The sequence below is a fragment of the Equus caballus genome, chromosome 16, assembly GCF_041296265.1.
Source record: "Equus caballus isolate H_3958 breed thoroughbred chromosome 16, TB-T2T, whole genome shotgun sequence".
Classification (NCBI taxonomy): Eukaryota; Metazoa; Chordata; class Mammalia; order Perissodactyla; family Equidae; genus Equus; species Equus caballus.
This window is the reverse complement of record NC_091699.1, coordinates 53,574,286-53,588,220: the sequence shown is the minus strand read 5'-3', so window position 1 is coordinate 53,588,220 and position 13,935 is coordinate 53,574,286. Positions and strand designations below refer to the sequence as shown.

Below are 13,935 nucleotides of genomic sequence, written 5' to 3'. Positions count from 1 at the left end.
TAAAATGTGTGGGATGCAGCTAAAACAGGGCTTAGAGGCTCAGAAGAAAATTATAGCTACAAATGTTTATTTTAGAAAGGAAGAAAGATCTTAGATCAATAATCTAAAGTTCAATGTTAGCTAGAAAAAAAGAGCAAAGTAAACCCAAAGCAAGTAGAATATAAATAAGAGAATAAATTAGTGAAATAGAGAAAATTAATAGACAAGATACAAGAGAGAAAAATAGAAAAATAGAGAAAGGAAGATCAAAAGTTCTTTCTAATAAAAGATGAACAAAATTGATAAACCTCTAGCTATCTTAGTTAAGAAAATAAAAAGAGAGAACACAAATTACCAATATCAGGAATGAGAGATATTTAAAGGATAAGCAAATATTATAAACAACTTTATGATAATAAATTAAACAATTTAGATGAAATTAACAATTCCATGAAAAATACAACTTATTAAAGCTGATGCAAGAAGAAATAAGAAATTCGAATGCCTCTGTCTATTAAAGAAATTGACTATTATCAAAGTTCTTCTCACAAACAACACTCCAGGCCCAGATGGTTTCATTACCACAATCTATCAAACATTTAAGAAAAAATAACACCAGTCTTACACAAACTCTTTCAAAAAATAGAGTTGGAAACACTTCTCAATGTATTTCATGAAGTCAGCATTTCCCTAATACCAACACTAGATAAAGAGAAGATAAAGAGAAGAACACTGCAGACTAATACGTCTCATGAATATACATGAAAACTCCTTAGCAAAATATTAATAAATCCATACATTGTGAACAAATAGGGTTTATGCCCAGAATGCAAAGATGGTTTGAGATTTGAGAACTGGCCAACAAAATCCTCCATATTAACAGAATAAAGGAAAATTACATGATTGTTTTAATAGAAGCAGAAAAAGCATTTGACAAAATTCAACATTTATTCATGATAAAACTCAGCATACTAGGAATAGAAGGGAATTTCCTTAATCTGATAAAAGGCATCAACAAAACACCTGCAGCTAACATCATACCTGATGCTGAAATGCTGCATGCTTTCCCCCTACAGTTAGTGACAAGCAAGGGTATCCATTCTCACCATCTCTATTTTAACACTGTACTAGAAATTGTAGCCACTGCAACAAAGTAAGAAAAAGAAAAGCCATAACAATCAGAAAGGTAGAAGTCAAACTTTCTGTATTCACAGATAGCATGACTGCTTATGAAGAAAATTTTAAAGAATCTATAAATCAATTAATAGAACTAACAAGCAAATTTAGTAAGGTCATAAGATACAAGGTCAACATTGAAAAATTAATTGTATGCCTATATATGATTGAAAAACTGAAATTTAAAAAGCAATACCATTTATACTTACTTTCCAGCCCCTCTGGTATTGAGTGGCCTGTGACCAAGCTCTGGTCAATGGAATATGATAGAGGTGATCTGCCTCCCTCCAAGCATGGCCCAGAGAATCCTCCCAGGTGCAAATCCTTAGTCCTCTCTTTCCTTCCCTATAATTACCGGAAACCTTGGTTTGAAGATGACAGAGCCACAAGATAGGTGCCTGGTTCCCTGAAGCTCTGCTTTAGAAGAGAGATGTCTGCTATTGGGAATAACTGTTTTGATACTTCTAATAATAAATTTATAATGTTTGATCTGTTGGCTAATATTACCCTAACTGATAGAGTGACCATCACTAGGGGATCAGATAGGGAAAATGTGGTGGGTGAATATTCTAGAACACCATGCTGCCATTAAATGCCATGAATATATCCACATAGCTGTGCATACATCGTAAAAAAACACTGAGTAGAAAGACAGAGATCCATAATATGGAACCACTTATGTAAATTGGAATACATTCCACTGTATATTGAAGGAGTCATACGTATATAAGGACATATTATTAAATGCAGTAGAAAGGCTAGGGTGGAATGGGAGAGGATTTTAGGGACAAGGGGAAAAAAACATGTGGCCATGAAATGATACTCAACTCAGCAACTGCAACAGCACAAGGGACAACAGGTTGGAAGATGAGGAATCTGAAAGTAGACGCTCTTAGGAGGATATGTATGAGCAGCACACAAAGACAACATTAAGGATTCTAGATATTATTTAATAGGAAGTCCAGTGGCACAGTTTGCTCCACAAAAACAGCAAATAAAAGTATACTTAGCTAAGGAAAGCTTTGATATTCATCGTCACATTTGCAAGATGGAATGGTGGATATTTTCTGGTAGATGTAAAAGTTTTATGTCATAATAGTGCTCATCTGTGTTTCAAAGGCAAGGTTCTTGGAAACTGAGTCATCTGATAACCCAGGTTCTATTAATGGAAGCCTCAAAACAGGAATGCTAAAATTGAGACTGTCTTCCATTTAATCAAAAACTCTGCTATGGCTCTGAAAGGAATTGCAAAGAGCCCTGAGCACACACCACACACAATGATTCATACTTGGCCTTTAGTTCTCTTCTAGAAACAAACAGCTCAAGACAGTGGGTCAGTTTCGTCAGGTCTGTATGAGAAGCAAGAGGATCTGACCACTTAATAACCTTATTGTTTTAAATTCCCATGTAAGAGAAGAGGCACAGTTCCAGTTTAGCCATTTAGCACGTGAATTATATATGATTTTAGATGAGGCTCTGTAGACTAGAGACTCATTTCAGTGTCTAACTGCTGGAAAGAGTGCAATAAAAATACATTTAAGGCCCCATAGAAATAGCAACAGCCATTAAAGTTGTACTACTACTTAAAAAAAAATTCATAATTGAATGAGATTGCTCTGGTCTCACTGTGGTACTCACATATACCTTGAAAAGGGCCAGCTCCCAGTGATACAAAATACATTTTGATTGTGTACCTACATTTGATGGGGGGGCGGGGGCAAGGAGGTCTACTGATAACAGCAGGATTTCATTTAAGAGGACAAAGTAGACGATAGAGGGATGTGTAAAGGGTCACAATGTTCTTCTTATTACTGATTTCAGCAATAAAATGTTTCAACGTATGCTTGTGGGCTCTGTGCTACTGTGCATCTCAACACTTCAATGCATTAGAACCTAAGAACTTTGTAACGGAATCCTCAAGATGTCAAGACAAAATTCCTTACCATCACTGTGCAACTTTTACAACTTGCAGAGGATGCTGTCATCACACCTGGTGCAGATGCTCTGCAGATGAAAACCCAGAATTAGGCCAGGCAACAGAGGCAGGCAAGATACATTATTTAAGAGATGCATTATTTAGTCAAAATGTGAAACATTCAGTTTGAACTGTTCTGGAGCAAAGTGGGAGTGGGGAGAAGAGTTTAGAGGAGGGTCCCAGCTCACTCCTAGAGCTCTTCTTTCAAACTATTAGGCAAATTTTTACACTCCAGAGCAAAATTTATATGCATTCCTTGATGGTTAGCGCCCTAGTAGGAAATAGCCTTTGGCACACCACCATCTAGTGGCATCCCAGAAGAACTCGAGAAGCTGCATTTATTTATTTTCCTTAAAGTCATTGGAGCAGAGGAAGAAGCAGTTTATGTAGCATAGGAACCTCTTTGCATTCTAGGCCCTCTCTAAAGAGGGAAACTCCCACTGGACCTCAATAATGGCAGGGCAGACTGCCCTCATCTGAATGAACCCTGCTGCCTTTCATCATCTCAAGTGAGGATCGTAGTATCTATTCCTAGTTTGCTGTGAAGATAAAAATGATTCACACATGCAGTGCTCACAAGTATGCCTGGTGCAGAGTAAGCACTCAAATTTCTTAGATCCAATGACATTCCTTTATTTAAGAACTCAACTCACCACTGCTTACAGCTAAACCAACCATCTAGGCTTGTCAGGTTGCCCTACAAGACCATCCACAAGCGTAGGTGGCCGAAAGCAGTGGAGAGGCAACAGCACTTCCATTAAGCAAGGATAAAAAGTAGATGAAGAAAAAGCTTCCATTCTTTCTCCTATTTTTAGGACCACTACTCTTCTCATGACCTCCAAAAAGAATTACAGTTTTAACCATTTTTGGTTTCACAAATACCTCTGGGAATCTGGTAAAACTTGGGGTCACCAGAAAAATGCACACAAAATCTTACCTTTGATTTTGGGCAGTTCACTGACCCCCTAGAGCTTATTCCCATGGACCCCAGGGTTAACACTGCCTCATTTAGAGACTGCCGGGTCATTGGAAACAGGAGAGGAGGGACTTTTCCTCCAGCCCTTCTTTAAGCCTCTTGCTTCCAGCACTGGGGGAAGAGTTATTGGTAAATACAGGGCCTGCTCCTATATGTGTTCTCATCTCTGCCCTGCCACTCACTCACTGAGAAAAAGCTGACTTTGATTTTTCTTTTTCCCCTTTAAGGCTGAAGTAGCCATTTAGGTGTTGTCTCAAGCTTTACTCACTCCTTCCTCCAAACCAGGAAAAGGCACTTGGGGGCTGCCCTCAGACAGCTATCAGCAGAGGATGAAAGGCCCATGAAATATACAGACATTAAGACCTCAGCCATCCGTCAGGTAATTTAGGATTTTAAACGATAAAATAAAAAGCCTGGCTACCCATATATTCTGAAAGCCACACCTTCCACTAAAGAAGTGCCTAAGTAGGGGTGACCAGAGCTGTTGCCCACTGGAAACCACAGGGCTCTCCCCACCCCTATCATCAATCATTCTTGGATCATGGCAGCTGTTTGTTGGATTACAGGATACCTTCTCCAAACTCAAAAGTTGTGCATTGTTCACTGTGATTTGGGGGATGTCATTTAATATCGTTTTACCTAGTTCAATAACTTTAGAGAGACATTACCTGGTCTGGATGAGGGATCTGCACAGTCAAACCTTCTGTCCTTCCCAGGTCAAGTATATCACATACCCAAGTGGGCTGTAGGATGGAGTAGGAAGAAGAAATTCGGTTTTAGTGGCGGTCTTTTGATTTTCCTTTTCCCCCAACAGAAGCAACAATTCCATTTTATAATTTTGGTCTCAGTTTTCCTAAATTATATGCAAGCCAAACAACGCCTTTGTGGACAATCGTGCCACACTAAGCCTAGCCACCTCTCTGATCAGCCATAGTCCTGCTTTTCCCTTTTGTCTCCCAGGCATCGGAGCCATCTTTCACATCTTACATTTTCTTTCATGCTTTCTTTATACTTTTCTGTTCCTTTCATCTGCTCTTTCATCTCATCAATTCATTCTTCGGCTATATCGACTATTGTTTATCCTATATTTAAGCTCTTTATCTGTATTTTTTTCACATTTCTACTTAGTTCTTTGATTTCTTGCTCTTGCTTCATGCTGTTAACACCATTCCATATCTCAAGTTTATTGATCATCTCTATTTTAAGTCCTTGACCAATGTTCCAATAGTTCTGTTTCAGAGGGTTTGTGTTTTTGGTTTGAGGTCTTTTATGCAATGGCACTCTTCAAGTGTCCAGGTATGGAGACTGTGGGATTTTTCCTTGGGAGTATCTGCTACCCTGCCTGGTAATAGGACCTGGGAAGGGCTGAGAGTCAGGTTCTCCTCTGTTGACTTTCTGTTGAGCCTAAAGGATGAGCACCGGAAGAAGCCCAGGCACCACAGGACCATCTTTGATATCTCTACCAGGCAATTGTCACCCTCCAACTCTTAGAGAAACATGGTCTTGGGAGGATCTACAGAGCCCCCACCCCTGGGTTTAGAGGCAGAGAGTAGACACAGGACTGCCCATGGGTGGCTGGTCAGTCCTCTCCTTATTTCCTCAACTCCTCACACCAGCAGGGATTTCTGTCTGTTCGCTGCCCTGATAGTATCTAGCCTTCACTGGGGGCTGGGTTGCTGCTCTCATTTCCAACAGGGAAAGGACAGGCAGTGACAGTCCCCAGGCAATGTAGAGGGAAAGTATGAACAGAACCAAAAAGCTTTCTTCTCACAACCACTCCCAGCTACCTCACATTTGCCAGCGGGGACTGCCTCTCCCCAGGGGTTTCTCAGTTGTTTTTTAAGTTCCCAGATTCTACTCTTCCTTCTTGCTTCTCTAGGGTTGATTTTTCTTGAGAGACCAACAGCCCACATTGTCCATGTGGATTTAACAGGAATCACCTACTTATTCTTAAGGCAAGCCTCCTTCCCACACCTGCTTAGCTCCTATAGACTTTGCTCTGGATGACTAAACAAAATCCTGAATAAAAGTCCTCAGCGAGAATTTGGAAAACAAGCACCATTGTTTCCTAAAGGTAGTGAAAATATTATTTTTATCTAGAAAAATAAGACCTTTGCCATCCCACTATGACCCCAGGGTTGTTCTCCTAGGATTTTAGAATGGAAGAACAGAGAAAGAAGATCAGATACAAGGGTGCTTATTCTAATCTGTATCTCTCTAGATTAGTCTCCTCATATGGGAGAAATTGAGGGCCTAGGTGGTCAGCAGAGTGCAGAAAATAAATACCTGCACACCTTCTATTTGATGAAGAGGTGATTCATATTTTGACTTAAGAACGTTGAGAGGATCCAAAAATCCTAGAACAACCTAATGTTATTGACATAAAATTTCAGTCATTGATAGATTCCCAAATACCTTTTGGATTCTCCAAAAATTTAATCTCATTTTTTAAAACATCTGATAAGATTTAAGGAAATCATAGACAAACAGATAAGGTGACTGGATTGCTGGCTGGCTGACTCTCAACAGCCTGCCCACTAGACAGGAAGAAGGAATGTGACTTCCTACTGTCTGGCAGCAGCTGCCAGATCTTACTGAGGTTTCCTCCAGGATGCAGTAACTGCCACTATGTTAGTACTTCCACATAGCAAATTTCTTTATGCTGGAGGTTTACCAAAAGAAAGTGGTACAGGTGCCACTGGCAGAAGAGGAAAAAGAGGGAAGGGAGAAGAACAAAAGAAGGGAAGAGGTGAATCTGCAACCTACTTCTGGTATGTGTTTGGTTACAAATCCATCTTCCATCAGGGTATGAGAGTCTTAGGAACAAGATAGTCTGAATTTCATAGCTCCAGACTCTGCCACAAAATATATGCCCAGTATATACTTGAATAAAGGAGTTAACCAGTGCACAATGAATTGAATCAGTAACTCAACAGTTTGCTATAAATTCTAGTGTCTCCTACTCCCTAGATGGATGATTCTAGTTTTGACCAGTTGACAAGGCTTAAAGTTCACTCAACTTACAGTCTTGACCTTAACAGGACTTAGGACCCCTGAATCTCCATTTCAGGATGAACACAGCCACAGCCAAGGATTTTAAGTCCAGCTCTTAGTGGACACATCTCTGGTAAATTCAACTTTAAAACCAGCAACTCTAACAGTGTACTTCTGAGTAAAGAGAAAGGAGATAAGTGGAAAATTTGGTTTCTATTTTATGTGGTCTGGTAATAATCCAACATTTTCCCATAATCAGTTTTAGAAATGCAATAACTGCATGTAGACAAAAACTATATATATCATATTACACTGTTCCCAGAGGGATGCCATGAAAAGAATATGACTCTTGATGATTCAACCTCTATGAGCCTTAATTGAGAAGACACTTCAGACAGGGTTTTAAGGATTAAAGAAAATATGTCTAGTCTAGCACGGTCCTGGCAGAGAGTAGGTACTAAACAAGGAGTTCCCTTCCACAACCTGCCTCAGTCTTCTTACTCATGCTGTTCAGAATGGCCTATAGATATCCAGAAAAAAAAAATACCAAGGAATCAATCCAATAGTAAAAGGAAGGGTGGGGACACTGTCATTAGCAGTTCTATGTTACAGAAAATGAGATAGAAAAAAATTGTACATCTTACATATAGGGTTAGCATCTTCATGGATGCATAATTCATAAGGTTATAATTAAAAGGTGATGGAGGTAGATTGAAGCTCCCCATAGAGGTGCCACTCAAAGCACTTTGGCAATAGTCATAGGGACCAACGCCAAGAATGTGGTCAAATGCTTTCTGCCAAAAGCAGTGATAATACAATCAACATGGAAGGGCAGACAAAGCTGGGCCCCTCCACCAACGCAGCCTTTCGGGTCACGACGGAGACTTTTAGGGTTTTCTGAACCTGTGCCGGGTGGACACAAGGGAGATAGATGGAGCCACAGTTGGAGAGTAGCCAGAATAAACGACTACCTCTGAAAGAGGACAGACTATGTAGAGAAAAAAACAGCCAGGTGGGCCCTTACCAGCTATATCTGTGCATGAAGCATCTGACTGTCAAACAGCATAAAAGTATACACACTAAGAATTGAAAATAAAATCTAAAGAGGACTGTTCCACAGTCAGGGTTGTTGGCAACCCTCTGAAGGAAGGAATGAAGGAGATAAGCTGAACAGTTCCCTGAACTCACCACAGCTGTCTCTGCCTTAGGAAATGGATGAGATGGATCTGGTAACGTGATCAGTATCAGGCCAGACCCCTAATCTCCCCCCATTAACTAGTTATGGGAAAGTCTAACATCTGCATTTCCATGGTAGAGTCTGTAAAGGAAAAGAGTATTCTTGTCATTTGTGAAAGAATAAGAGCAGTAGATTAGACTAAATTACACTAAGCCACTTTCAGCTCAATCTCTCCAGGGTCTTGTTCACCCGGCACCTTAGGCATATTTTAGTTTCTTTTCAATCAGGACCATGCACAGTCTACATATTTGCTGTAGTACTCATCATAGATTCAGGTCCTCTCACAAGCATACCTGGAATTTTCTGAAGACTTTCAAATGCCAGAGAACTGGCATTTAACTTTTAGTAACTATTTCACATGGGGCACTGAGTTAACTCAGTGCGAGTCATGGGACTGTATGATCTGTTCCTTTCTATCAATGTGTTTGGCTATCTGAAGGGTTAGGAGTCACAGTAAAGGAGTTAACTATAGCTTAAAAACTAGGGAAAAAATTCCCTTTATTAAAAATCGAACTCAATATTAAGACTTTGGATCCATATCCCAAGCAAACAGGGAAAAAGCTAAGTTCTTTGGCTGCTTCATTCCCACCCACACTTTCCTGGATGGGGTACAGCCTCATAAGCCAACCCAATACTGGGAAAAAAGGACAAGGACATCTCCAGGTTCAAAGTCAATGGGGTTTTCACTGCACATTTTCTTCAAAGCAGTAGTGGCCTGCTATGGAACGGAACAAGAAACAGCCAGTGAGGTCTTATGTGTACGTGGAGCTACAAGGCAGGACTGACTTAGACAAGGCACAGGGTCATTTTGGTTTGGGTGCTTTGGCAGGCTGCACTGATGACCCAGGCTGGGTGGCCAAGGAGAAAGGTGTTCCAGGCTAATGAGAGGTGAGTGGAAGCAAGGATTAACAAATCAGAGCAGGTACCCAAGGAAGCACTATCTTTCATTTAGTAATGCTTACATTTGACAGGGCTCAATCCTGGCTTGTCTCTAGATACGTTATAGCCATGAAATAGAATCAAGACTCAACACCTGAACTGAGTTGAAAACAGAAACCCAGGAGTTTACTGTTAACTAAAATAGCATCCATCTGGCCTCTTCATAGCCATGACCAAAATTAAAACGACTGAGTGGTGTTGCCATAGTGATTCAATTGTTACCATTGCAGACTGGGCTGTCCCCTGGGTAGGGCAACAAGGTCCCTGTTAGCCCCACATGGTCCTATACTTTACCTCTTTTTTCTGATCGTTACAATTCAATTTCAAACTTCTGTTTCTAACCAAAGCCTCAAGGACCCATGAAATATATCAATAGCCCAACCTCCTTTCAAGTGCTATTATCCTGGTTGGCTGTATTGCTTAAATAACCCTAGGCCCTACAGTCTTCTAGGGATGATCCTAATGTTATATGTGGGATTTCCCCCTACTTAGGACTTGACAACAAAGCTAAATTTCAACCTCTCAATAATTTTAGAAAAGCCATAAAGCTAAAATAAAAACGAATGGCTTGGAACCAAAAGTTGCTTCAGTGAGGCAATTGCAAATTACCGGTCCCTAAGGTGGGGGTTCTCAGACACCCCACAAAAACAACAGTTGGCTTAGGACTCTGCTCTTCCCCCATTGTACCTGCATAGAAAACCATGGTTCTTCAAAGCAAAGTCTGGATGGATGGGGAAGTGGCTGGAGGTCGTATTCTCCAGAGAGCAGATTAAATGTACAGAGAAATTGATCTCTATGGAGAAAGGGAGACACACAACTGACCTTGGTTCTCCTCCACTCCTGGGGACTCAGCTTTTTCTACAAACCTATTTGTTTATCCCGGCTTACCTTCCAGAGGTTATAAAGCTCTTGTCACAGCTACCCAAAGAGTGGGTTTCAAAAAGTATTCTAGGCATAGGCTGGATTCCCCCACCACCTGTGTAGGTAGAGGCTGCTGGCCCAGAGGGAGCTTTCATAGCCTGTGGCTGGATTTCCAGCTCAGGAAAACTGAGAGGGAGGGATTCCATAATTCCACTCAGCTGCCTCACCCAAGGGAGGCTTCTTCTGAGTAACAGGGCACTGTTTCTCACCAGCAATCAACACTGCTTATGACTACAAACAATATGTTGGGTGGGTTCTTAAAACTTGGTTGGAGTGGCTGTATATTTTACGAAGTGCAAGGTCATTCCCCAGAATCTAATGTGCCATGGAGAGAAACTACTGCCCAAACAGCAGTTGGAAGCTTGGGTTAAGTAGGTGGTTCTCAGACCTTATTGTTCCATGGGTCACAAGTGTGGAGCTTATTAAGGTTCCTGGATCCCACCTCAAGAGATTCTGAGTCAGTGGCTTGTGACTCTGCATTTGTACCAAGCACCCAGCTAATAACAATGTAATTGTTCCATGGTCCACATCCCTGAAGTAGCAACATGCAAACCTTCAGGCCAGGCCAAGGTCCTGCACAGCCCAGCGGGACCTTACACTTCCAGCAGTACTTTCTCTGACTCCATAACACAGGTTGTCCACTCCGTGATTTGTCTGGGATACCACTGTACACTCTAACTTCAAGCCTGTGTCTGTGCTATGAACAGTGGTGGCTCCAGAACCTCTCCATAGGGCAGGGATTGGGGTGCTCAATGTGGGGACTGGGGAACACTGCTTGGCCTCACATAGTGTGCCTATTTGGGGCAGCTTGGTAAGGTGTCAATGCTGTTTGGCAAAGGAGCCTGACTTTCTTGTTGAAATGGCAATAGCCCACAAAGATGGCTGAATTACATGGTAGTTATAAGAGTCGATTTGTCCACCTCACTCTGGATTCTAAGCTCATTGAGGACAAGGACTGTGTGTCACCCGTCTTAGTGTCTCAGAAGAGCATTCCATGCAGTAGGTGCTCAATAACTTGTGGTTAAAATTAACTGCTGCACAGGCAAGTCCACTAAACCTCCCCTGAATGCCTATAGACAAGCACAGGGCCTTGCACATTGAAAGGCACACCACAATTATTTATAGATCTGATTTAATACTAGGCTTTCCTAAGTCAGAACTGCCACAGAGGGTTGCACAGGGTGTGCACTGCAAAGAGATACCACATTGAAGAAGCTCTTATTCACACTGCAGCCATCAAAGACCTAAGTCCAAGAGCTACAAACGCAAAACTCAGAAGAAAACATAAGTATAAATCTTCATGGCCTGAGATTAGATATACCACCAAAAGCACAAGCAACAACAAAAAAAAAATAGAAAAATCAGACTTCATCAAAATTAAAGCTTTTGTGCCTCAAAGGACACTATCAGGAAGTGAAAGGACAATTCACAGAATGGGAGAAAATTTGTGTAAATCATATATCTGATAAGAGACTTGTATCTAGAATATGTAAAAAATTCCTACACTTCAATAGTAAAATGATAAATAACCCCATTTTTAAAATGGGTAAAGTATCTGAATAGACATTTCTCCTAAGAAGATATGCAAATGGTCAATAAGCACATGAAAAGATGTTCAACATAATTAGTCATCAGGGAAACGAAATCAAAATCACGAGGTATCACTTCACACCCACTAGGATGGCTAGAATCAAAAGACAGATAACAAGTGTTGGCGAGGATTTGGAGAAACTGGAACCCTTATACACTGCTGGTGGGGAGGCAAAATGGTACAGCTGCTTTGTAAAACAGTCTGGCACTTCCTCAAAAAGTTCAATGTAGAGCTACCACATAACCTATCAATCCCACTCCTAGGTATATACACGAGAAAGATGAAACCACATGTCCACACAAAACCTTGTGCACAAATGTTCAAAGCAGCATTATTCACAATAGCCAAAAAGTGGACACAACCCAAATGTCTGTCAACTAATGAATGAGTAAACAAAATGTGGTATATCCATGAAATGAAATATTATTTGGCAATAAAAAGAAATAAAGTACTAATACATGTTACAACATGGATGAATCTTGAAAACACGATAAGAGACACAAGCCAGACACAAAAGATCACATATTGTGTGATTCCATTAATATGAAATGAAATGTCCAAAATAGGCAGATTGATACAAAGAGAAATTGGTAGTTGCCCAGGGCTGGGGTGGTGGGGAGGAAGTCAGGAGTGACTGCTAATGAGTATGGGGTTTCTTTGGGGCATGATGAAATGTTCTAAAATTGATTGTGGTAATGGTTGCACAACTCTGAATATATTAAAAACCTTTGAATTGTACACTTTAAATGGGTTAATTGTATGATATGTGAATAATATCTCAATAAAGCTGTTCTTTTATTTTTTAAAAAAAGCCATTGCAATAAAACTGACAATAAAAGTTCCAAGGGAATCAAATTGTTCTATATTTTGAAAATGGTTTTGGGGGATTTGTTTACAATTAGATCTATTCAATAGGAAATTCTTCCAAGTGCATCTCATCCAAGCCAGGCCACTCTGTGTGGCTGGCTAGGTTGCACCCTCAACAGCATACTTAACAATATGCAGCAGCCTCGCTCAGGGGGAACAGCATCTCACACCATGTGCTTTACTAGCCTGGCAGAGTAGAGCTGACCTGTGCTCCTGACCCTTCTTTGTGTCAATAATGAAACAGTGGTTATTCTTCATTTCCACTCATTCTCCCCCATTTCAAACGGCCTAGCTCACCTAAATTCCCAAAACAATTCCCTTGAAATGCATGGAACACGGAAGAAGGCCAGAGCCAAGAACAGAATGGATGTCAAACCCCAGCCTTCTTGCTGGTTGGATTTGAGGCATTTCTATTTGCTTCCTGAGATGGTACTGACCATCTGGGGATTCCATCTGTCTCCTCCAGGGTCCTGCAACCCTGGATTGTGACTCCTGCTAACAATTGAGTGCCATGATTCCATTTCAACAAAAATATGTGGCGTTTTACCTTGAGTGCTAAAGAACTCTTAATATTCCCTAACTATTCCTTAACTGCTAAAGAAAATTGAACCCTGACTTACTGACAGTTTGGTACACTATTATCTTGAGAATAAAATGAGACAAAATGTGAAAAAACCTTGAATGTTTTTAGAGAACAAATGGTTTACAGCCAGAAAGAATAAGGAAGACAGTAGTAAAACACTTTAAACCAAGTCCTTGGGGTAATTATTTTACCTCTCTGGGTCCCAGTTTACCCATTTTTAAAGTGGGCATAACAGCAGTACCCTTTTCATAAAGTTGTTAAGATTAAATAAATTAATATACATTAAGAACTTTAGAAAAGTACCTAGTTCATACTTTGCTATTATTATAGTGTTTATTATTAACAATTTTGTACGTTCCAGATTTTTCTTTGAATGAATTTTGGAGGGATCCACTCCAATGTGTTGGCCACCAGCTTATGGGTTTCCTCTTATCCTGATGAAAGCTATATTCTAATTCTTCTAAATAAATAATAGTTAAAAAGCATAATTTCATGGTTACGAATCTGATTCTGGAGCTGGTCATCTGGATTTTAAACCTGCTTCTGTCATTTTTCTATGCCTCAGTTTCAACATCTGTTCAATGAGGACAATCATAGTACCAAGCTTATAGAATTGTTGTGAGGATTAAGTGAGTCATTACATGTAAAGACTTAGAGCAGAGTCTGGTACATAGTAAGTACTGCATTTGCTATTATT

The 13,935-nt window shown here is 40.4% G+C and overlaps 1 long non-coding RNA gene across 2 annotated transcripts in view; it reads right to left on the bottom strand.

Moving 5' to 3' along the window:
• The window catches only part of LOC106781805 (uncharacterized), a 54,925-nt gene that overhangs the window by 19,687 nt on the left and 21,303 nt on the right, over positions 1-13,935 (bottom strand). For both annotated transcript variants that reach the window (XR_002800662.2, XR_001378549.3), the window contains exons 2-3: positions 4,775-4,849; positions 3,099-3,159 (exon numbers count right to left, since the gene is read on the bottom strand). This is a non-coding gene — a long non-coding RNA (uncharacterized lncRNA). The remainder of the gene's footprint in view (positions 1-3,098; positions 3,160-4,774; positions 4,850-13,935) is intronic.